Below are 25,651 nucleotides of genomic sequence, written 5' to 3'. Positions count from 1 at the left end.
CACGATCGAATAATTGACATATTTAAACTATCACCACTCTCCTTATCAGTCTCTATCAATCCGGCTCTTACGATGCTTTTGCTGTCATTGCCACCATAGCTCTCTTTGAACCTTGTGATAATGATGGCTCCTCACCTCCTCTGTAAAAGATCACCGTGCTTTCCCCCAAAGGTGCCGCAGGGTTCTTGACCTAAATTGCTGTTTAAGATCCGAGTCTGCTCCCAGAGCCTCCACAATGGATACTTCAGAGGTTGTACTTCACAGAAGTGGAGACCGTTTATTTATTTCTCGACATTTATTTGCCTTTGCCAGCATCAGCATCTACCTAATGTTGTGCAACATTTTTTTTCATCACTTTTGGTGTGTTGATGTATTTTTCCAACATGCCGGAAATGTTTTCGTTGGGTTTTTTGAGTTGACGGTAAAGGGACCACCTTTCCCCTCTTCCAATGATCAGTCTGTTTACAAAGGATTAGCTGATCACTCTCAGACACTTCTTTGTAAATTGTTAACAGTTTTTACTGTCGATCCCTTCATTTGCCTTGTAAAAATGTATATTTCCTTGTACACATAAATATAATTTAATATTGTATTGTTACTTCTTTGATATTTTTAATAGTCTATTAATTATTTATTCTGAGTGGAGCAATGCTGTAAAGAATCTATCTATCTATCTATCTATCTATCTATCTATCTATCTATCTATCTATCTATCTATCTATCTATCTATCTATCTATCTATCTATCTATCTATCTATCTATCTATCTATCTATCTATCTATCTATCTATCTATCTATCAAGAATGCTGATATAAGAGCTGACTCATAACTTAACTGCTTACGATCACATGGTGAGTAATTTAATGTTAAATTTGGAAATGTGTAAACCTGAATCTGTGTCACCAATCCTGAACCTCAATGCACGTCACTGACGCACATATACAAAATATATATATTAGGCTGCCAACAACAGTGACAGGAGCGCTCATCTCCAATCAAGAAAAAACTTTATTTCTAAACTGCACCCAAAGTTTTGATGACCACTGTTCTGGTTCTGTGAACTTGCAAATGGTTTTATCATCAAAGAGAGCTACTTTCAAAAGCAAATGGACACAGTACAATTTAAATTTCCTTTTGGAGCATTGAAAAAAGGAATGATATCAGTGAGAGATGGAAAGGAAGATAGACGTGAGGTCAAACTGGTAGGAACTGCTCAGCGCTCACTGTTATCTCAGGAAAAATCCAAGAAACAAGTTAAAAAAGGACATATTTTTAATATATTATCTTGGTTTTTTTTTTCTTTTTAAACATGTTAAAACTACACGCATGTTCAATAAGGCCGAGCTGGAATTGCATCATGTTGCATGTTGAAATAAAACTATGAATGAAGAACGTTGATTGACTGGGGAGCAAAACATAAAGGTGACTGTGGATGGGGGGTGAGTTGTCGACGGAGACAGATCCGCAGGAGGGTACAGAGAGAAATTGGCAGGGGAAGGCAATAGGTGACGATAGCTGAAGAAGAAAAAAATGCGGCGAAAAGGGAATTACACACTGATAGAGGGAGAAAAAGAACAAGGAGAAGAACAAATTAGCAGGAAAACAGAAAAGTGTCCCGAAGGACTTCAAGTGGGAAATTAATATTGTTTCCAAAGGCCAAGGGAAGCTGTTGTGACAAGTCAATAGGAAAGAGCAAAAAGAAACAGAGAGACAAAAAAAAAAGAGGAAAACGCTTCTAAAGCAGTCGGATATGTTGGATTAAATGCCACCGGAATTTGCATAAAAAACAATTCTGTTAATTTGTGGCGTTTCGGAGCCGACGCTGGATGGACGCAGAGCCGTTTGTAAGTTTGGGATTTTGATAAACGAAAGGGATCTGACAGGCATTTGAATGAGAGGTGGTTGATTGTGTGATCAAAGCATGTCAAGTGGCAAACAGACCCCAGCAGGAATGTAGAACAGGCCGCCGAAAAGCCACTGGCATTCATTCCCACTCACTCAATTAGCTTCACACGTCCTTGCAAGTGCTAACTTCAAACTGTGTCTTATATTCACTTATAGTGGGACTTGTTGAGTGCAGCAAACAGCCTGGCAGCAGAAAACATTTATTTTTTTCCCACAACACACTTTGAGATGAAGGAACATCTGTTTTCATCAAGCTTCATTTTTTTTATTTATTTATTTATTTTTAAATGACATCTGGCAGCATCTGTCACTTTCTCTGAGCCGGTTGTCTTCGCCAGCGTTGGAAGACGCCACCATATCTAAGAAGCCTCACTTACATTGGTTTCAACAAACGTTTTCTTGATTTCACACAGTTGCACTTTAAAAGTTTGAAAAACCTTTGAGAGGAAGGACACACTTTGGTACACGCATATAACAACTGTACATTAGCAGATTGCCGCATTCACAAATGCGGAAGGTGAAATTACCCTTTAAAAACGGACATTTTCCACATGCTCCCTTTCTTTTCCTTTTTCTCTTTTTTTAAATAAAGCAGTTCTTTTGTGGTGGGGAAATGAAAAGCAGCTATGGAGTGCAGAAAAAAAAAATAAAGCTTCCAACAGCTGGCAAAGTTCAGCTTTTACAGGTTTAGCCGTGTCACGATTAGTATCAGTTAATGGAATCAAATTATTATACAGGTGTCGCAAAGAGAAAGTGGGTCGGTGTCATTCTCACAGCTGAAAAAGCTGTTGGAGCTTTTCCTACACCGAGAGGAATGTCGTAGTAAACCCACCGTGTTGCACGTGAGACTCCTCAACTTGGCAATTATGTTGTTGAATTAATTAAAATTGATTTAATTTATCTGCAGCCAATTTGTGTCAATAGTTTGATTCCTATTCTGTTAAGAGAGATAGTCATTACTGCTGTTCAAAACTACCGTCCCGCACCAGTTACTAGTAACCCAAAACAGTGGAATACGATGCAATGTCTGAATTATGGCTCAAGTCAAACTTTGACACAAGCTGCACCGAAATGATTCAAGTTCCACAGCAACTTAGTTTACACAGCAACATTCTGAAAACGATGCCCATTTACACAGGAAATGTCAGAAACACTGAAAAAGATGTAGTTCGAATGAGAGGCCACCGGTTGGCACTGTTGGTTGTTTTTGTGATGAAACTACTCACATAAGTGCAGAAAAACTCTACGGCCTGTCATACTAACTACAGCGTTCTCAAGTGTTTCTGCCGTTTCTGTGTGAACAGACTTTGTTTGAAAAACTGCGACCACGGGTTTGCAGAACTCCACAAGAGGTTAAACAGACGGTCTGGCGAGGAGTGGAGGTAGAGCTGGAGCCTTCTTGGCACTATGTGTTTCTTAAACACTGCGTTTTTGACTGTAGTGACAAGCTCAGGTCCCAAATATGATTGGATGCTCACTTGAATTTTGCAGGTATCACAAACTGTCTTTGTGGTTTTTGTAAGCACATTTGCCAAATCGTGCCCCCCCCCCCCCCCCCCCCCCCCCCAAACTCTATGAAAGCCAACAGGACGAGAGCTTGTCGTTCTGATTACAAGCACAGGCGGCACATCGGTGACTCCCAAAAGCGACCATCTGAATGTAGCTTCGAGACAGTGGATCCTCGCAAACACACGGAAAATAAAATATAATTTTCTCTTTATCGCCTCTTCTCTGCTGGTGTAACAAGACTTCGTTGAACGCGGCAGAGAAAGAAGCCTTTCACTTTCCTCCACCACCTCGGGGAGTTGGAAAACTCAGGAGAGCATCTGGACGTGACGCTACTTGCTCAAGGACACCTAAGTAGCGGGTGGCATTTCCATCACAGGGGGACATGAGCCAGTATCCCACAGGAAGAAAAAGGGCACTTCTTGCCAAATTTCCTCTAACTCTGCAATCTAACACCTGCTCAAATGCACCCACCACGATTGCAGGGGAAACAAACCAACAGATGAGCACTTTAATGCACTTTACCTCTGTTCTTCTTCATTCCCTTCACAGCCTGAAACTGCTGGTGGGGTAAACCTACATTTTACTTCTTTTTTTCTGTAAGTGACCAGACAGACTCAACTGATAGAGGAGCACAACTTCACATTTGTTGAATATTTGGAATTTTCTCTCAACTTCAAGGGCAACCACTACTTTAATGAACAATGTCCTTACTTTCTCTTCTCTTCTTTGTTCTCCTACGGTCATTTCTTGTGGTGCAGAAAAGGAAGTGTGTCATTGCTTAAGTAGTAAAACCTTTGCACTTTGCAGAATGATTTAAATGGACAAATGGGGACGTATGGTGAGACTTCGAATGGTCCTCAAAGGTCACATGGGGCCCTTTAGGTATCAAGATTTTGCCCGTGCACTGCTGAAAGATAAGCTCACCGTGTTCCTCTTCTTGTGGTTTCATGTATTTATTTAACAATTTCATAATATTTCCAATCTGGGATGAAGACTTGGGAGTTGAGTCATTGTGAAATAATGGAAAAATCATGAAGCAAAGACTGATGGCCCTTTATATATAAATGTGGATTGTATGCATTTTGCTCTGTTTTTCCTATGCTTTTATTTTATAACATGGCCCCACACCAAATTAAACATTTTAATTCAACCAAAGAAAAGTCACATTGCTGGGAAAGAACAATCTTAATTGAAATTCAAATGACTCAAAATGTCAGTTGTGTGGAGCGGTGCATGTTTTCTTGCACATCTCGCAAGAACACCCATCAGTTGTGACGTGTTGACTCTGACTTTAAGCACATACTGTAATTGCACACCGTTAAACATTGAGACATGCTGCATGAAGCCTTACTGAATGCAAACCCCCTGGGGAGCCTGTAAAGCCAGCTCTAGGGGGTCACTCCAGGGCGTTTTGAGAGCTTTTGAGGTCATTCTCTGGAGTTAATTTAGAACCATAAATGTCTGCTCATGTTCCTGAAAGAAATTAGCTTTTTGACAGAAGCACATCAGGTGATGGCGCTGCTTTCTGGTACTGGATACACTGAAATAATAATTGTCTATATTATTAAGATATTTTAGAGAGAAGTGTGTTAGCCAGTTTCAGAAAACTGTGCTTGATGAAAACTGTTACCATGAGTTCATGCACCAAGTCTTGATCGTTCTTAAACCCAGTGCCGCCTTTCCTTTTTGAGACGTCACGATATATTGCACACGTGTGCCCTTTTGTTCTGTGGTCTTCCTTGAAGATGTAACTTTAATATTAAACATGAACACTCTGCACTTTTCATACAACATAAAGAAAGAAAGTATAACCCAAAAGTAATAAGAGTATTCTTTGGTTGATACTCAATTTCTTGTAGCACTGTTTCTTAGCAAGTCTGATTTATTTCCTACTTTTTAAATGATGTCATCTCCAGTTTGTATGAAACATGGAGTTGTGGGATGATCTTCTCTGAAGGATAAAGGTTGGTCCCAGACTGAGAACATCTGGGTCACCAATAGTTGGAAAGTTTTGTTGTGGGATCTCTGCATAGATCATTTGTTAGTATTTGGGTTCCACAAGTTCAAACGAGAGTCGACTAGCAACAGCACAGAAAATCTGCTCGGCATTGGAAGACAAGGTTTGACTTTTCTTATGGACACATCCCACAAATACACGGCCCTGCAGATTTGTACAAGGTGTTTTACAGGGTTGTATATCAACAAATCCGTAATTCTTTTTAATTTACACCTCGTTCCAACCTTTCTGAAACTGATCTTTGCAACTGTTTTATTATGATTGTAAACTGTGTAATCAAGACAGATGGGTTAGTTGGATTACGGTCAGAATTAGGGTTTGTAGTTAGGGTTTGTGTTGAAGTGTTTTTAAAATGTAAATTTAGGTCACTCAACTTTTCATCTGTTCATAAGATATCATGAATCATATATTTTACAAAAAATGGTTTTGTGAGACTTGTGGTCAACAGTATTCATAATTTTCTCATTTGTGTCAATAACAGTAAACTTCTACATTGAATAGAGTATCACCCAATATAATATGACAACATTTAAATGCATTTATAGTTCCGTATAGCTCTAGATAGATTGGTGGAGTTTTGAAAAGGCATCTATCATCTCTGCCTCTCTGAGTGCAAGCAGCACTGGGATGGTGCGTGGTAAATGACTGGAACTATTGTTGGTGGGATGCAATGTGGGAGCCTGCTCATGTTTTATGGCCCTCTGGGGCACTGTAGTCTGGGCACATGATGTTTATGTCTCATCAATATTCCATCGCCTTAGAGAGTTGTAATCCCCATTAAAGCTGAAAAACATAACTCAAAGGAATACACATTGCAAAGAGACAATGCTGTCACTGTGTCAACCCTTGGAAACTAGTGAATCTACATTTATTGTCACCTGAAAAACTGAAAAATCACACAAAAATCAATAGGTTACATGATATCAGGTGTACATGCAGTGTGCGATAATGCTGGATTAGCAATAATTACTATTACATGATATCGGTGCGGTTCCCCGTATTAACATTGTTCTTTCTCTTGCCCCTAATTCCAACCAGCTGTGATTCTGCAGATCCCCATTTTATTCAGTCACATGTGCCTCTGCAGTTCCACAAAATAATTGGTTTGCCAACTGAATACAATAATACTATTTGGTAATCACACTCAGTCAATTTGGTAAACAAAAGCAATCAAAATGCTGTCATTATTTTTATGTAAAAATACAACATATTCCCATATATCCAATATAGCAAATTACGTATGTGAGGATTAAAGACTAATTCAGAAACACTCCAGAGGTGGTATGTTTTGTGACACTCTACATAAGCCACCAATAAACTAACCAACCAACTGACCATCTAATAAATCAATTAATTCCTGTCAGTTTTGGTCATTTTTGATAAACAATTCATGTTGAAAATAATTTCACAGAAGGTGAAACCGACCTTTTTTCCTTTTCTTTTTTTAAAATCTCAAAACAATTTACAGTTGAATATAAGATTAGTAATAAAATAAATAAATAATAATAATTTAGGCTATTAATATATCTGAAGTCCTGGGTCGTCTCTCAATGGAAGGCTGTCGGCTACGTACCCAAACTCTCGATCTGGCTTTAACACATATTTCAGGTGATCTGATCAGACAAGTGTGAACAGGAACTATAGGGCTTTCACTTATTAGGCCCCGTTTACATGACAATGCTTCACATGACAACACCTATTCTGCTTAAAAAAAAAGGAGTGCATTTACACTGCAGCAGCGGACACAGAGACAACGGTGTAGTTAGTATGCCGGGCCACTGGATGGCGTTGTTGCTTGATTTTGTAATGAAACTACACAGACGTGTGCAGAGAACAAAACGATATAAACGTGAAGAAAATGGAGAGCACCCGACAGCCACATGGACTGATGATGCATCGGATGCTATCAGGGGTGAGTCTCAATTATTAAACTACTGATATGGACGATAAAACTAGAATACGGACTGCGAGTCGTACCACCATGCGGCCGCCATGTTTGTTTACAACTGAATGGGCAGGAGGGAGGGGGAGAGATGTGCATGCGCACTAACAGGCTCTGTAGCCTCCGGCAGTCTCTGCAGGACGGATTAGCGCCGTGAAAGAATCTTTCCACTTTGGGAGCCGGATTAAAAATTTTGCGGATACAGTGGATCCGCACACTGGTGTCGTGTAAACGGACCCCAGCTTCTGGTTCATTCCCACCCGGTGAGGTGGCGTCCTTCATGATTATGTGGATTGAAAATTGCCAGGGAGTGTGATGGAGATTTTTTTATTGTTAGATGGAGGAAGTTTCTAAAGGATAAACTGAACCTAATGCGTCCCATTAGCAATCATTTCAGTCCATTTAAAAAGAAAGAAAAAAAAGTAGAACTTGACATTTCCCTTGTTGGATAAATTCAGCAGAAAAAGTTTAGGAGGTAAACAAAACTCTTATTGGGCATGCGGAAGTCTTTCTCAAACACACACACACACACACACACACACACACACACACACACACACACACACACACACACACACACACACACACACACACACACACACACACACACACACACACACACACACACACACACACACACACAGCTTATTAAAGGAAAGGTCACTGGTTTCTGAACAACAAGCTGCTTCAACAGGTAGCGAACAGGAGAAAAACCAATTATCAGCAAGACGCTAAAATCTAACCAGTGGGGTAATTTATCCACTCCTGCAGGTACATGTTTGCATAAGATGTACTGGAACTGCTCTTATGCCTGGCTTTCACTTTGAACCATAATATCCAAGCTCAATAACAGAAAAAAAAAAAAAAAAACAGTCCCTATGGTCAATTCATTTATGCCCTCACGATCATGCGAGATGATTAAAGATGGCACGAACACTACCGTTCTGTCTTTCGTGGGCATATTGATCACATTAGCCAGGCGCATTAGGTAATGTGTTTCTGAATGGAAACTGATGAAGCGGTTTTTGCTGTTAACTACAAGTATCAAGTGCCCCTTCACAGTTTAGCCTGCCTAAAAACGTTGTGACAAATACAGCGTCGGAGGCGAATCAGCGCATTCCAAGGACACCGTTTTCTATAGCGGCTTCAGCGTCCACTGAGTCTACGTCTAATTTGCCATCAGCAGTGCAGGTCAAGCGTTCATTACGGCTCTTGCACCGTTGAGTTTAGTTGTAAATTTTACAAGCATGTTGTTGATTAAATCCTGGCAAGGTCAGAAGGAAAACAAGATTCATTTCAAAAGGTGCTCATGTTAAGCACTTGTAATGAATATAATTAATTAATGCCACACTACAGCAATAATGGTGATGTGCTGGTGTCATTAAACGAGTAAGTTATACGGTGTCAGGTTGGTGGCAAGGTACAGAAACCTGGAGCCACATAATGCTCCAGATGGGAATATTTGCAAATAGAATTAAACATAGATAAATAAAAATGAGTCTAGATCACATGACAGTAAATGGGCACACAATAAATATGGAAATTAAACTTTGCAATGACAGATGAGTAAAACGAATAGGGTGTTACATTCAGTGAGAGTAGTGTAATACTATGTAGATAGCTCTAAATCAATTGTGTCCGTGCAAAATTAAAAGGTCTTTGATTTTGACAAGATGCCGTACTCTTTTCAGATAAAGTTTATGACTGGTGTACAGTGTCGATTAGTCAAATTCTGAAACTTTGTGTTCCTGTTTCATATCACATATCTGTTTCAGGGAGGCATCCACATGTAAGGTATAACCCTGTCATGTTTAAATCATTTTCATGTTTTATTCTGGTGTGTCTCTTGAAAAAGCCAGACCACTTGAGTATTTGATAAATACTGAACCTACAACCTGCCGATTGGGAGACGACTGCTTTACACATCAGTGTCACAGCAGGACTTCAACTATGGTTTCTATTTGGATGGCTCAGGTCAACCAAACTCATGCAATCACAAAACACAACGTCAAAAACGTGGTATTGTCACATCGTGATGCAATGTGTTGGAGTGACTGGTGTTGCACAGACACAGTGTGAATATCAACAGCTTCATGAGGTTTTACCTGTACCAGCCACAACAGAGGTTTTGTTACCTTTGTGCAGAAAACACGAGAAAATTCATCAATTATGACTCAACACTGTCCATTTTTTCCAAGTTAAGGCAACGCTCTGCTGACATGTGTCGGCAAACAGGGTACATCTTCCCACTGAGGCTTCAAAGCGGTGCTTCAATGAAACGCTGCCTGTATGAAATTACTTGACACTAAGTCCAAGGATTCAGGGCATTTACAATGGATTCTACTGACGCGTGCTGCATATCATCTGCAATCGTATGTGCAAGGAGATGGGAAAGTTCAGAGACTGCAACAATATAAAAAAAAAAAAAAAAAACATTACATTTACTTTGGTAGAAATCCTTTTGAAGTACATGACCAAGTCAGTGTGGCAGCAAATGTATACGCCGAAAAATCAACGCAATGACGAATGGTGCCATTTTCACGATGGAGAACTGTGGTGTGTTTGTGCCACAGGTCGTTTGCAAAAGATACATTCAACTTTCTGATTGTTATTGGGAAAATCTAATTAACACAACTGCCATCATAACATAATGTGAATGAGGTCATATGAATGGCAACAATTTTCTCTTTCCTCATGGCACCGAACCCACTAAATGCCTAAAGGTCCAAAGCTTCACGACTCAGCACCAGAAAAAAGGGTCGTTTCGGGTTGATTAACATACAAGGGAACATTCAACTGCAGCTGCTTGCCACTAGTTGGAGCCAATCCCAGCTGACTGTGGTCGAGGTACACGTGGACAGGTCATCATTCCATCGCAGGGCAAACACACAGAGACAGACAACCACACACACTTACAGTCACACCTCGGGTCAAAGTTAAGTCACGACATCCTTGCTGTGAGGCAAGAGCGCCAACCACTGGACTACAACACTCTCTACAACCAGCAGTTTACATTTGGGGCATCGTCAGGTGTGCACTGTTTCTTTCTAACATTGAAAAAGACGAACAAAACAATACAATGTCAACGATAATATATTTCCCAAGATTTTTAGTTTTTCCTCTCTTGGGTCTCCTCTGCTTCTCGTTCTGCACCAAACCCCTGCTTTAGTTCCCTCTTAATTTCATCTCGGCCTCTCAGCAGAAGCCTGTGGAATCAAATTCACCACCGAGCACCTTGCTAAACACATCCTGCTGTAATATTTCAATGCCTGAAAAGTTGTGTTTGTACATTTCATCAACTCAGGCTTGCCCACAGGTTCTCGCAACTTTTTCGAAGCGCAGCCGTAAATAACCAAATCATATTGCTCCACACAGGGCTGTAAAATACCAAAGGGAAACGAAAGCTTGCTGTTACAGCTCCAAACTCGCAGCACACCTCTGCAGCATTTCATGACACAAATATTGCAAACAGTGGAGGCAAATGCCATTCTGCCGTCGTCCTGCGTGTTTTACATTTGTACAGATCCATCTTTAGCTGTCAAAGCAACTTCATGTAGATTTTAATGCCGAAAATATCACTGCGCTGTGTGCACAAAATGTAAACTGTGACAAACAAAGTGATACAAAGTGTGAATTGACTTGCTATGTCGCTTTTTAAAAATCCTGGTACATAACAGACTCGTTAGTGAATCACATTTTGCATTCCAAAATAAAACAGCATGGTACTCCCATTGGCCGCAACTCATCCACAATTAATGCACAATAATATAATATAATATAATATAATATAATATAAAATAGATGAGTGGTTGAAGCTCTGACGTGTAAGAAAGGTGATGGAACTAATTGAATATTTCACAAGAAACTATCTGGAGGACTTGTTGAAGACATAGGAAACAGCAAGACTGCAACTTTTATAAGTAGTATAAAGTATAAGTATCTGGATGCACAGTAAGTGAAACTTGAATAATATGTCCGGAAATAGTAATTTACAAAAAAAAAGAAAACAATGATGAAGGCCGATCATCATCATAAAAACTGTCTCAGTCATGGATTCCATGAATGGGGAGCCACTGTAGTCCCGCCTGACAGGTTTTACAGCACCAGGTAGGGTGAGTGATGGCTGGAGGCTTGTAATGTTTATGAAATGAAAACAATTGTGTTTTGTATAGGTGTTTGATGTGGGATCTAAAGGAAAGATGGTCAGTCGATCTGGACAGCAGAGAAGAAGAGTGGGATGTCCTGACCTGAGAAGATTACAGTGCTTATGGGAAATGTCCAGATCTGATATGGACACCAACCAAAACTTTACTCAAGGTATACCACTGATCGGTGCACAACTAGAGAACAGAAGCTTTTAGATTTGTTCTTTAACTTCATGAGACTGAATGTCCTACTGAATGCAATCTCAACTGAATACAGAAGATCCAGCATCAAAACAAGATGTCACATCACCAATCCCACACTGACATTACTAACGACATTTTAAAGGGCTAATTACCAAACTTGTGGGAGGCATCCAGGGGTTATAGGAAGAACATAATTTTAGAGGTAGCAATTATGACAAGCTGCAAATGTATCCCTCTGGAAAGACGAGCACCCTATAGGAACTCAGTTTTTACGCCATTAAAGCGGCGTGAGACAAACCTTTGACGGTACTTACCTTCTGGTATTGAAATGTGTCTAATTTGCTCACTTCGCATTTCATGTTGTGAACGATTTTATTCTTCTTCTTTTTTTTCTTAGTCTCAGTGGCTTTGCTACACTTCCATGTATTATCATTATTATTATTATTAGAAATTGTGTGAGCACATGTAAGACCCTCTAGATTTTTATAGGTGACAAAATAAATCACAACAAATCCTCAAGTTTGGGAAGAGAGCACATTCAATCCACAGGTTTTTGGCCATGACAGTAACCTATCTCACATACAGATTCTACCAACTTGTAGGAACAATTAACATATTCAAAGCTCAGCGAGCATCAAAATAAAGGAAAAGGCAGGACTCATCATCAACTCCACGTCTAGACTAAAGGGATTGTTTCACACTGTAGGTGTTGAGGGGACTTCTAGAAGTTAATCAATGGAAGAAAAGGGAACTTCAGAGTTCAATGGAAAGTGAATTCAAAACAAGGTTTTGTCTCAATATAGTCTGCTTGATTTCACGTATTTATTTTGTCTGCTCAGTCATGTCATTTCCATGCCTGGGACATAAAAACATTGTTCAATCTGGCAGAGAAATCACCTACGGACGAGCTGTGCATACAAATGACCAAATCAATACCTTCTCCTTGGAAGTCGTTTAAAAGCCCTGCTTTGAATCTAATTTAAATTACAACTTATTTTCACATCACTTCACTTGTGTACCAGGAACAATTTGACAAGGTGTGCGTCTGAACTAAATTATTACCTGTGCACATACTTGTTCTATCCTTCATTATAGACACACATGCACTGGGTAATGGTTGCTTTCCTTGTGCATTAATGATGACAATATTTACTTGAGGATCTGTACTTGTGCTGGATTGAGTGTGTTGCTTCATCATGATGCTCTGAGGCTTCTTTGTTGTCTGAAATGAAGTTTCTCCTCACACATGCATATTGCAGGTGACAGTTTTGTGCTCATGCATTCTGAAGTCAGTTGCAGCAGCACAGAAAAATGCTCCGATGACCCCACTGCTCAGTACCACCTGTCAAACCAAACTGCACTTAGTCAATGTCCTTTTAACCCCCTTTTTAATGTCCATCTGTCTTTTATACCACTTAATCTTGTTCAGGGTCACAGGGGACTGGAGACAATCCAAGCTAACTACGGGCGCAAGCAGAATACATGCTGGACAGGTCGTCAGTCCACCACAGGGCAAACACAGAGAGACAGAGACAGGGACCATGCAATTCTAAAGCAGCTATCGGCAACCTATCGGGCGCCCGTTTGATACTCTCCTGTCAATGACTGTGCCATAATTCCCAGGAAGGTAAAACAAAAGTAAGCACAGTAGTAGTCTTAACACATTTAAAAGCAAAGACGCTTTCTTAATGCACCTAAGAAAGAAGCTTTCAGTGACCTACCGATTAAAGCAATGAATCGGGCAAAGACATGACTCCGCAGTGCTTCTGATATCTTCACTTCTATTGAGCAATAAAATATATAGAACTCATTGAACTTATGGCATGATAACATGATTTTGTGTGTGAGAAACGGCTGTGGGGACAAATACCTTCCAAAGTCTGCGAGTGCACAAGGAGTCTCCAAGTGCAATGCAATCCTTTACATCCATGAACGTAGGTCTCATTTACACTCGTAGATTTTGACAGGGATTTGCCAACAATGGTGACTGATTTTAACCGACATACAGTACCTACTAACCCATACCAGAAGCGTTCCAACTGTGGCACCCAACAGAAAGGCCTTGGGGTAATATCAAACCAGTCTTTGGAGTTTTAACTACATTTCTGATCAAGAACTATCGTCAAACTGAGAATAAATAATGTTGTGAGCTCAGGTACAGGCTGGTTTGAGCAATCTCCTTTTTATTGTCCCTCTGGTGCCCCCTTCAGTCAGGTGTGTTGTTGTCACTGGGCAGGTGTCCTGGGTTCCTCCTAGATCTGACTGGGTGAAGGGTGCTTCAGGGACTTCATCTCTTCATCTGGCAGTAATAGTCTCAGGCCCTGTTTACATGACTTTTCAAGTGAACAATGTTCACAATGGTGAGTACACGACATTCATGTGGACGACCAAGTTGGATTGCTCTTACAGGTGATTCTCGACTATAAAACTACAAAGTCCCCGAAGAATATAAGTTTCTCTTCCCCTTTATGCTGTCTTTTCATTTGAATTCCTAAAATAATACTGAACAAAATCCACTTTTCAAAATCCGGGGAACGCGGTCTTAGAGGGCAGCGCACAACACAGTGAAAATGTCAAGATTTTTAATTCCCTCAGGTAAGATGTAATTATGTACTCGTTCTGTAGCAGTGGAGTACGATGGAAGTCTTAGGTGGGGTTCGCTGAGTTTGAGTGGTATTTTTCCGAGGATGTGCATCTGACTCTGTAGAGTATTGTGAACTCGCATTAACCCCAATTTTCACCATCAAAAAAGGATGACTATCATTATATTTCTTTCATTTTTGGCTTTCTGAGTGTCATTTTTTCTCCTTTGATCCAAGTATCAAAGATAAAAGGTTTGTTCATGGCTGTGTTATAAAAAAATAAAAAAAAAATGTTGGCAATGGTATATATAGACTTAAAGCCTCATGTTTTACCACCACTTTCCTGATTGGTTGTCATATTACAGAATTGACAGTCTGAGTGGAAAACATGGTTAAAAATAAAGTTGGATTGAGAAAAATGATTGGAGAGATGATTTCTCACCAAGTCAAAATCTGACGTACAACACAGAAAACACACACATAAATATATATATATATATCGATATTACAACCCTAAAACCATAGCAGTAAGCAGCACAATCTAAAACATCTTGAGTTGTTTTAGATTGTGTCTGTTAGTAATAAAACACATTCAACTCCCAGTGCTTTGCACAATCTGACACTCACCAAGACAATTCTATGTTAACTAAGGCAGAAGTGCCAAATGAATAGTGTGTTTTAGTTTGAGTCTGCCAGACATGAGCCTTCATGTGTGCACATGTAATATCACTTTTGAGCCTGTTTTTATCCACACAAAGCCCAAATATTAGTTCACTGAACGACACTGAAATGGAACACTGAAGTATACCGTATGTCAAGAGTAGTACCCAGTCAGTAGCACCACTTCCATCCATAATTGAGCGACAAAAGAGTTTTCTGGAATTGAGACCTCGAGATATACAAGCAAAACTAGAGAAAAAACCCTTTTTCTGTTGCACTGTAACAGGTTTACCTTTTTTCCCCTTTTTATAATGTGTCAGTAATATGTTTAATCAAAGCAAAACCTTCAAACAATATTTATTATTATCAAAGTCTACAGCTTTCAACTTGAATCTGACCTCAACCCTCCTGTTAATTTGTATTGTACTCTTGCTCCATAGAAGGGCCATTTAATATTCTGTGGCATTGGCGATCATGTTTTGGAGTTGCATTGCAAAAATAGCTTCACTATATTTACCTTCATGTTTCTTTCTATTTCTTTTAAATGCGCCTCTCTGGGAGCTGTTTCCTTCCTTCTCAGCCTGCTCCTGTTGCCAAAATGCTTCAACTTCTTTGTGAATTTCTAATTAACCGCCATACGACACGATCCTTTGTTACTTGGAGATTGTGATAATTGTCGCTATGTGTTGCCGTTGTGGGGGAGTCTGGTGCAATTGGCAGTCATAAAGTGGACTCCTTTGACGTCCTCCCCCAAATAACAACAGGCATCACAGATATGAAATCTGAGACCACCTGGCTCACAGAGCAGCTTTTGGAGGGATCCGTGGGGACAGACATATCGAGAAAAATCACAGAGACACAATGGTTTTCTCGTTCTCGTTTCAAGAGAGTTGTTTGGTTACAGCAACACTTAAGTGGAGCAGAGGTTTAGGTGGTTTGGCATAACAGTGACAAGACGGTAGGTCTGCATTTGGATCCTTTAACGATCTCAGTCTTGGTATGTCAGTCTCTTATTGCCATTGCCACTTCTGTGTTGATGATTCCTCGGTTGGTGTTTTAACATTATTACACAAGCTTCAAAGGAATCCAGTTAATAAGCATGTTTGGTGTTAATCATTCCAGTGACCCCAATAAGCCGTGAAAGCAAATGAACTGAGCTCGTAAATGCACTGTTTGCTTTACATTATGTTTATCACTTTTCTCTCGACCAAATTACATCGTCATACAGAAAACAGGCAAATGATCCGGAAGGCTAATGCTGTCCTTTCCGACATGCTGAGTTCCAGTTTTTTCTTTCTAGCTTTTAGCTTAGAGTTCCTCGCATGGAGGGCGACAGGTCCAAGCACTCCTTCATCCTTAAAGATATTTCCCTTCTGAATTCAGAACAGGGCCAGAGAACTCGTAACCTAGTGTTATACTTTGCTGTACCACTAATTGCCCCACAGGGACACAAATACAAACTGAAATGAAGGACGGAGTTGTCTGATGAACTTCCTGACTTGAGCTGGTGGATGAAATTAGTGTTTTCCCATTATCCCAAATGTTTTTTATTAGTACCCCTTAACTATGTGAACAGAAAAGTATCTTTTTAATGTAATCCGTGGTATTCGGAGCAACTCTTTTGGCACTGATTAGTTGATTAATTCCCATCGCTGTCCGTGTTTGCTTGGTCTGGTGGGTTATTTTAAAGAAACGTTGGAAGTAAAAAGGGCTCATTTAAGCCATATTAACTTGGTCATATAACACCTGAACAATATTCGTTCGTAAGACTTTTAAACCATCCACAGAACCCCTCTCATTCATTATGATCCTGAAGGATGCAGACCTGCAGGTCAAGAACAGGATCAGTGTTCAATATGGGCTTCAATCAATCTCTTTTTAAACTGCACGAATCCATTGTTTTTCACTTAAAATCAAAATGCAAATTGTATATATTAGCCAGTATGATTGCCCCCAGTGATTGTGATTGCAAAAATGGGTTTGATTGTCATACAGATTTAAAGATAGACACCTGGTTCCTCAAGCATAAATTGTCGGGATGAATAAATTAACATTTAAGAATATTCTGGCAAAATTAGGTTGGTCACTTGAGTCAGTCTCAGCGTTTTGATTAATTGTAGTAAGTGAAATAAATGAAAGAATAAATTAATTCTTGACATTAAACTCTGACTGTGGTTGCCTCCAATGTCAAAATATCAGCACAAACGCCCATGCACACATAGACATAGGAAATTCAAAACAACATGACACATTATCTATGTTGCGGATGGGAAGCTTGAGGGCCAAACTATCTAATCTTGCAAAAAAAAATCAAACCTTCACATCAGCCCCAGAGCATCGAGTTGTCTGAAAACATCATCTGGATGAAATGTTGGTCTCTGATAAAGCAACCTGTGGTTAGGACAAAATGAAGCACTGGCTTCCAAACTATCTGCAGAGGATGCCAGAGAAATACAAATGCAGCTCAAGCAAAGCTATCAACAACATTTGAAAGAAAAATAAAAAAGCCAGACTTTCTCAAAGAAAAAGTATTCAAGCCACGAGGATAGTTTTAAGTGTTGTGAAACTGACCGACAACGAGTTAGAGATGTACAGTAACAACTAAAACTGGGTCCTAAATTACATTTTTTTTCCATATGGATTCTGGTAGAGTAACTTTAATAGTTATCAGCGGGTCAAGACAATCGGACATCTTCGTATTTGTCTGAGGAAAAACTAGAAGCAGAATTTACTGAACAGGGTGTCTGGTCAGCTTGTTATTGACAGGAGCCTTCTATAGCACAGGACAGAGACATAAAAAGAAATATACCACAAAGATTTATAGACATGCATATACAGTATAACACATTGCACCCACAATCCACACATTTAAACAATGAGCTGTACGGATTTCATCTTAATGCTTGACAATAAATCAATATATATATATAAGTGCAGAAAATGTGATCTTTTGTGGCAAAAATTTGGTAAATGTAACTCATAAAGCATCTTTCTTACAAAACTGTAGTTTTAGCTCATTTACCGCAATTCCCATACATTGCTGCTGTGTTGTTTCTGAAATGACTTTGCCCTGGCAGACTAAAAAAAAAAAAAAAAAAAAGGAACTCTGACGAGAAATGGAATAAAAGTGAATGGCCAACAGGTGCTGTTCAAATAAAAGAAGCATCATGTCTGGTCAGGCGTCTCTGGCAGGAAGACAGATAAGACTTAAAAAGGAGACTGAATCTCACAGCAGGGCGTAGGCGCACACACACACACACACACACACACACACACACACACACACACACACACACACACACACACACACACACACACACACACACACACACACACACGTATACATGGCTGTATACAAGATAAAGTGTGTGTGGGTGTGTGTGTATCAATAAATTGTTTTGTTTTGGGTTTTTTTATCCCACACATACATACACAGTCAAGCACATATACACAACTGTATTAAAATCATGTCCTGTGCTCTCCTCTCCATCTTGGTTTCATTTTTATCTCCGTTCTGATGATTTATAGGACCAACAGGCTGCTATTAGTTCGCTTAAAAAATGGTAGCGCTGAGGAATACCAACCATCATTGGATCAGACATGTACCCCTTTCCTCCTTCACACACACACACACACACACACACACACACACACACACACACACACACACACACACACACACACACACACACACACACACACACACACACACACACACACACACACACACACACAGTGTGGTGTACACTGCTCCCTGACCCCAACAAAGTTTTAATTTAATTTAATTTTTTCATTTGTTTGTTCTTTGTTTTTGTTTTTTTGTTGTTTTTGTTTGTTTAGTTTTTTTTTTGGGCGGGGGGGGCTCTCTTTCTGGTTCAGAAATTAAACCAGTGAAGCAGCATTTGGCATCACAAAGTATCGTTTTATCCAAGGTATGGTAGTAGATTAGTAGATTCCACCCTGTTGCAAGATAGATTAAATAGAAGGTTATTTATTCGGCTGCTCCCTTTCACCGGGTTCCTCGCAGCAGGTCATTGTAACATGTAGACTTGGTTAGCTTTTTACACTGGGTGACATTCCTGCTTTAGTACGATGCTTCCTTGTATATCAACGCCAGCGACTTTGAGAAAGCATTTGACACTGTTCACGATGAGAGTCTAGGGAAGATTCAACAAGATGACAAATGAGGAACTGTTTAAGACGGCCGACAGTCTGAACATGTCTCTTGAAATTAAGAACCGCAGGCTGCAATGACTTCGTCATGTTGTTCAGTTTTGTTTTCATACGTGACACATTCATCCAAACGGACTCATTATTGTTCAAGTTAATGAGTCATTAGCTGAGAGAAATTGTGTAATAGATGCCTTGGGAACGCACCGAGAAGGATGCATCAATCATCCAATGTTTCACAAAGTGATGGAGGAAGTGATAATTGCAGTGCTGTAATGGAAAAGTGTAATTCTCCAAAAGACTCTACTACAAAGGGAACTTTGAGAAGCATGAGACTAATGGTAGCTCTTACTTCAGTGATGCCACACAAAGTTAGTTATGAAGCTGAAACCTCACATAGGAGACCCAAGCTCCTCTCTGCCTGTCCAAGTTCTATCAAATCTGAACATTTTCCAGTTATTTCTTGTTTTCCTTCGCTCCCTTACCTCCTTGTTAGAGCATATAAATAAAAAGGGAATCTATCAAATACAGCCTAAAGCCTAAATCTTCAAATGCTGTCATGGGAGATGCCACAGATGGGGGCAAGCTGGTCTGTCACTTTCTTCCAATGTGATGACCAGCTCTTAATTAGGGAGGCTGATCGACAAAGATATTGTGAAACAAAATAAAGGAAACAGGGAAGATAACTGCAAAGTGGTGAGTCAAAAGGGAAAACAGTGGCAGGTATGAAAAATAAATCACTGAGAGCTTTTTCCTTCGACACTTCTATATCAAGTATGAAGTCGAGAAACTGCTTCATAGTTCAATTAAGTTGATTTCACCTTTAATTTGTTCAAAAGCATTTGGGTTTCTTATTTTCAGGAAAGTTAAGTTTTTACCACACACTGCAAGTCATCGCAACGTGTCCTGTCTCGACAGTGTTGCTCCGTCTTCATCATCACCACCAGATGAAGAGTCATTTCATCAGCTGATGTGTGATTGACCTGTCCCTTTTGACAGATATGACGCCCCCTGCTGTCCGTCCAGACGCTGCTCCAGGTGTGTGACAGCATGTATGCTTCCTTGTCCCCTGTTCATTGTCCTCAGGCCTTATCTATACTGCCTCGAACTGGCTTTCTCTTTTATTGTGCTTGATGGTCGATTGGTTGTCTCCTTCCTACTGTAAATACTAAAAAAAATAAAACAAGAAAAAACCTATAAAACCAAATTATAAACTTGAAAAACAGCCAAATGCACTTCGTGGGACACTGAGGCTTCATGGTATTTTCTTCATGGTTACCTTGTCAGTAAAGCAACGGGGTAATAAGTAATGTTTCTATTGTGATTTCAGCTCAAGAGGAGCCACCAAATCTACCTTTTACTGCATTCACTAAATCTCTAGACTTTTAAAACGTGTATAACCGTTTCTTTATTTTAAAGTCTTTTAGTTTTTAGTGAACAATTAAAATATAAATATTGGAAGTTCTATCAAATCAGGTATTTAGTAAAGATGGCATTGATTTTTCTCCTCTCCATGTACAGAGGGCCTCTCGCCTTTCACTTTTTAACTATGCATCAATGCTGTTTGCATACGGGTAAATAATTAAACACCAGACAAAACATCCACCGAGGAACTCCCATCAGACCGGGTTCAACCTCAGTGTGTTCAGGAAAAACTCTCATGAGTTTGCTGTGCTCAGATGAAATCTAATCAAACACAGGCTCATGCATACCAACTAATAAGGCAACCAGAAACGTGAAATTAGGAGTTCTGCCTGAACGAGCAGTGTCAAGTTTGATGTGTGTGCATGTTTGTGAGGTTAAAATATAGGAGGTCTCTCGAGCTGAGGTGTGGAAAGTTCACACACAATGTCAGCACAAAGGCTGCATGAGAGATTCTGCAACTGTGTGTGTGTGTGTGTGTGTGTGTGTGTGTGTGTGTGTGTGTGTGTGTGTGTGTGTGTGTGTGTGTGTGTGTGTGTGTGTGTGTGTGTGTGTGTGTGTGTGTGTGTGTGTGTGTGTGTGTGTGTGTGTGTGTGCGTGCGTGCGTGCGTGCGTGCGTGTGTGTGTACAGGAGGGCGAGATAGAGAGAGATAATGTGTGCTGCTGTTAGCACGCCCTTGGTGCCCTCGCCCCAATCAATCTCAACGGGAAGCGCTGGGTTAGCCCCACCCCTCTGGCACAGCCAAACGAATTAATATTAATCAAGCATTGATTAAGGCCTTAACTCTCATCGGCCATTATTCACACTGCCACCCTTTCCGCTATTCTCCCTCGGTCTACTCCTCAATCCTCTCCTCTGTCCACCGTCCAAATTGTCATTCTGAATCTTTCTCCTACTTAACAGTTTGAGTTTTATTCCTATTTTGCAGTATTCAGCCGTCCTCTTGCTCCTGTTCTGGCTCATGGTCCTTTACCATTGTACTCCAGTTCTATTCCTTGCTTTCTCATTTACTGTTCCATAATAATATACCCTTTCTTTCTACTTGACTGTCATTCTTTCCCCCCGAACTATCCATCTAACCTTGAAACCATCTGACTTCCCACTCTTTAATTCCTTATCCTCCTTATCCTACCTTCCCCATCCAGGTGCATCCAGCCATTGTTGACTTCATTCATTCATCCATCCTCCTTTACGATCCCCCCGGGACCCTCGGGAGAAACACAGAAATACCCGCTCCAAACAGAACCGTGTAAAAAAAAAAAAGGAGTGAGAGAAGCAAAGTGTATAACAGACTGAGGGAGGAGTGAGGAGCGAGATAGTGCGAGGAATGTGGGCAGCTCAATAAAAACACAATAGGCCATTGTTCTGACATAACATTACTCACCTGGACAGAGAATAGGGAGAAGAGGGAGTTTGGGGGTAAAAAGCAAAGAGGACATAAGATGAGAAAGATGGAAACAGCAAAGATAACACAAAGGGGGAGTATAGTGTTGGAGCGAAGTTGAAGTCCCTCTGCCAGTACAAGTACAAAAATAAACTTTACTTTAAGTCCACCGTGTCCTTGTGGGTGCAAAATTCACCTGACGCCTGGACATGTCCAGATGGTCCGCTTCGAACAAAGATCAAACACCCGTCACTGTTTTCGAGATGCACGATGGAACAGCATTACCAAATAACGTTTTTGAAGCCCTGTGGTTGGAATTATAAAGTGAAACGAAATATGAAGCAGAATCCTGTTATACTGATTTAAGGCTCACAGTCAAAAAGTATTTTACGTGCTCCCATTCCTCATTAGGTGTCTTAACAGCAAAATTCAAATAATCTAATGGGTACAGACCGCATATAAAGCTTTTCGTATCTTACAACTGTGGCACCATTTAAAAATCATATTGATAAAGCATTTATTTCCAAGAAGCATTGTTACAATGAAGAAATAATCTACCCAATGCCGAATTTTAGTGTAACTCACAGAAAATAGATTGTTGATTTGATTTCAATCTTAAAAAGTAAAAGAAAATCTCAGTTTGGTTTTGAAGAGCTGCTTGAGAATCACAAAATGACATACAGTAATAGTTTTGAAGTTAATGGGAGGGTTTTGTGCAGCAAACAACAGTCACTCACACACACTAGCAATAGTTGTGTATGTGTGAGTGTGTGTGTGTGTGTGTGGGGGGGGGGGGGGGGGGGGGGGTTAATGTTAAGCTGATATGTTTCTTTCATTTTCAACATTGAATTTCTCAAAACTGGATCAAGCAATTTTCCATTTACCCGAGGCCATTTTTAATGGAAAACACCCCCACCAGCCCCCATCCACACAAACACCTCCCCCTTGCCTCTGACACTCCACAGACCTGAATTTCCTGCTCTAAACAAGAGCGGTTTATGTGCTTTTACACCCTTGTTGTTGATAGCAGCAGCTGTGGGTTTTCTACATTTGTAAATGAAAAATGTCCAAGTCCTCTTTGAAGTCAAACACAGAAATTATTCAAAACAGTGGGAGGCAGACAGTTGAGTAGCTTTTGTACACATGAGTGGTGCACCAAAAGACACATCTGGTGGATATCACTGACAGATCATTCTTCTTTTGAAATTCAACATCCAAACAGATTTGATTTATGAGAGAGCGATGCAATACGACACATTCGTCGGCATAAAGAGTGAGGGGGGAAATAAAAACACGTCTGTTACAGTAGAATAACAGATCAGCCAAAATCAAGTAGTACATTTCTCGGCTGTTGATATTTTGTCTGATTTGCACTACAGAGTTTATCAATCGTGGCTCCGTCACGATGATCAACAGATGGTATAATACATAAGTGTGCCTGACTTGTTTCTTGAGGACTTGTTTGCTGGGAAAATGCAGAGACACTTGAAGGGTTTGATGACTGGAGCCGTGCAAATGGCAGCTCAAGTCAACAGATGAGGATTCTGTTGTGTGCCATTCAAGATTATTCAGTAGAAGGTCAAAGGAATTTGACAACTCAAATATGCCCAAGTTGGAAATCACAAGATGCCTTATGTAAGATGAAAAAATTGTAAAAATTTAAGATGTCACGTTTTATCAAGCCTTGATCCAAATTTTCAATTTGAAAGACTATACCTCATAAGCACGATTACCTTTAACTTTTCATTTTGACATGTAAGCAGTTTTACAGCGATGCTCCAGTGGCGACAACCATGATGGAAATGGCGACACAAAGTTAGAAATAAATATAAATGAATGTGAATAAATCTTGTTTGTCTTCAGTTTCGAGGCTTACGTTCTGATGCTTTTACTCCAATTTTAGATAAAATTATATGTATTTCTGCTCTGCCTCATTTCATAAGTTAGATGCCACTTATCATTGTGCTTTAAAAGAAATCACCGGCTGTGACTCACTCATCACCGTCTATGCATCAGTGGAGAAGCCTACGAGGGGACAAACACAACCACCAACCCGGGCATACGCCTTCATTACCTTCGCTAACGGAAGTTGTTGGTTAATAATGTCCTTGTTTATAAGCGTTTTCTCTTTTCTCCTCTTCAGGCAAGTCAGCGTTTACAACATACCATTTGACATGTTTCAACTGTATTGTCCTGTTATGTGTAACCCTAACCCTCTAACATCTTTAACTCAATACATACAGGTAAATTCAGTTGAGAAAATATCTGTTAAACATGCTGATCGTTTTTCCTGAATAAACATAAAAAGTGACTAGTGCTGCACAAAAGGGTTAAGATGTAATTCCAAGAGGAAAACCTTGTCTTCTTTTCAGACTAATATGGTTTTGTGTAAATCCAACGATAAGTCAGAAAAACTGAACTTTTTAACAACTGTCTCTACAAACTAGTTACTGTTATCCCTTGACCCAATAAGAATGGTAACTCACAGTAAAGGAGCCTCAACTTTGCACAATGTTCATTTTCACAATGTGACTTTTTTGAGTAGGAACACTGTGGGAAAATATATTGTATTATTGGAAGTCAAAGAAAGATCTGATTTTCCACAAATATCACAATCCTTATTGATTGTTGTCGCTCTCTCAAAGACAATCTGACAGCAAAACAAAATGAAAGTAACATTATTTATAAATTGAGAATAATATAGCTTTCGTGGCAGTATTTGTTGCTGTCCAAGTTGGAGCAATTAGACATTTTCCAGTGGTGAAAAATTGGCTGTCTGGAGAAGACTTCTGCTCATGCTTCACCACAACGTCGTCCTGACTGCAAAGTGTGTCCCCCCACATGCATGCAAAACAATCCCAAGCCTGTGCAGATGTTGCAGTTCTGTTGCTGCTTTTACTGGGATGGTAAGAACAAAGTGTTATGAAAAGACAGACAAGAGATCCGCTTTTATTAGAAAAGCTCATTCTCATCAAACACAAACACACAAAGACGACCCGCAAATAAAGTTGGTCACACAGCAGGTGACCTCCAGATTTTGAACGACATAAATGAAAATAGATATAAAAATTGCATAATTTGTATTAAAGTCCTGCTTCTGTCATACAAACAACATCCTGCAGGAAACACAGTCTCACGCCTTGACAGGCGAGTAGAAGTCACATGATGATTCCATAGGCCTGAATGATTGTTTGGCAGAATACACAACGACACTGTAACACCAGTGACTGCAATAAATAAATGATTACACACGGTCAAAACATAACCTGCACCCACTTTTCGTTGGTGATGGCAATAATACATGTTTGGACAAGCCTCATCAAAAATGAATCTACTGTACTGTACTGTATGTGCAAACTTGTGCTGTACCGTGTTATATTTGGACCATTTTGATTGATTGTCAGACTTAAAAAGCTTCTGTTTGTCACAGCTTTTGAGACCCACAAGGAAAAAGAAAACATATATATATATATTTTATTCATTTGTGCCTGCTGAGAAAACTTCTCGATACTCCCTGTTTGATCTGGTGATTTTAAGCACCAGCCAGCCATAATCACTCAGGCGGAGAAAGAAGGTGAGAGACGGGGAGAAAGCAACAAAAGGAGCCCATCTATTTCTTTCAAAATTGTCCTACTTTCAACTTTTCTCATTTTTTTTCCTCCTTCATTTTAAAACAGTTTTCATCACCTGTGCATGTTTTCATCTCCGCC

The sequence above is a fragment of the Lipophrys pholis genome, assembly GCF_963383615.2.
Source record: "Lipophrys pholis genome assembly, chromosome: 7".
NCBI lineage: Eukaryota > Metazoa > Chordata > Actinopteri > Blenniiformes > Blenniidae > Lipophrys > Lipophrys pholis.
The sequence above is the reverse complement of the archived record's forward strand: the minus strand, read 5'-3'. Positions refer to the sequence as shown.